The following is a 1,044-nucleotide window of genomic DNA, read 5'->3' as shown; positions in this document are numbered from 1 at the left end:
ACATCGCATTAATACTCATAGGAGGAGTACTAGACTGCAAAGATTTCAGTGAGTCCATCTTCATGCTCAACTGGGCTACTTATGAAGAGAACAAGGCATATGCATCAGCATCCAACTTTTTCTTTGTAATAGTCCTGGAAGAACTATGATCATTCGCTGCTAAATTGGCTAGAAAATTATACCCTTCATCCACCTCCTTATCTAAGAAGACTCCCCCTGCAGATGAATCAATTGTACTCTTGATATGGGGTTGTAGACCATTGTAGAATGCTTAGGTGATGAACCACTTGTCCAAATTGTGGTGTGGGCATTCTCTCTACATATCCTTGAACCTATTTCATGCTTCCTTCAGTGTTTCATCGGGTTCTTGTTGGAAGGTAGCAAGCTTATGTCTTATATCTACAGTCTTGGTGGGAGGGTAGTACTTTTTCACGAATGCGTCAGATATAGCAGTCCACTTAGTTTCATTAACATTGTCCAGCCATTTATGTGCCTGGTCCTTTAATGAAAATTCGAATACCATGACCTTCAAATGATCAGGAGTGACCCCTTGGTGCTTAACGGTACGACTAGGGCTGGCAATGATGCGAGTCGAGCTCGAGTTTGACTAAACTTGACTCGAACTCGAAAACTCATACTCAAACTCGACTCGACTCGAAAACTCGCGAGTTTCAAATTTTCAAGCTCGAACTTGAACTCGAAACCTAAACTCGAACTCGAACTCGAGCTCGAACTCGTTTTAAGCTCGAACTCGAACTCGTTTCAAGCTTGAACTCGAACTCGTTTCCAGCTCGAACTCGTTTCAAGCTCGAACTGGTTTCAAGCTCGAACTCGAACTCATTTCAAGCTGAACTCAAACTCGTTTCAAACTTTTTGGTCATTTGATATAGTTCTATTTTTTATAGAAGAAATTCTTTACTTTGCTCTTTGGTCATTTTATACACTTTTTTTCATTTTTTCAAAAAAGAAAAGTACAAGTATTTTTATAGGAAAAAATAAAGTTAAAATTTCTTAAAATTAGTAAAAGTGTATATATATATATAT

The 1,044-nt window shown here is 38.4% G+C and overlaps 1 non-coding gene across 1 annotated transcript; it reads left to right on the top strand.

Moving 5' to 3' along the window:
- The first annotated feature begins 293 nt into the window (after positions 1-293).
- LOC125497163 (small nucleolar RNA R71) lies at positions 294-401 on the top strand. Its single transcript, XR_007273802.1, has one exon. It is a non-coding gene; the product is annotated as a small nucleolar RNA R71 (small nucleolar RNA).
- The last annotated feature ends 643 nt before the right edge of the window (positions 402-1,044 follow it).

Source organism: Beta vulgaris, chromosome 4, assembly GCF_026745355.1.
Source record: "Beta vulgaris subsp. vulgaris cultivar EL10 chromosome 4, EL10.2, whole genome shotgun sequence".
NCBI lineage: Eukaryota > Viridiplantae > Streptophyta > Magnoliopsida > Caryophyllales > Amaranthaceae > Beta > Beta vulgaris.
The sequence above is the reverse complement of the archived record's forward strand: the minus strand, read 5'-3'. Positions and strand labels throughout refer to the sequence as shown.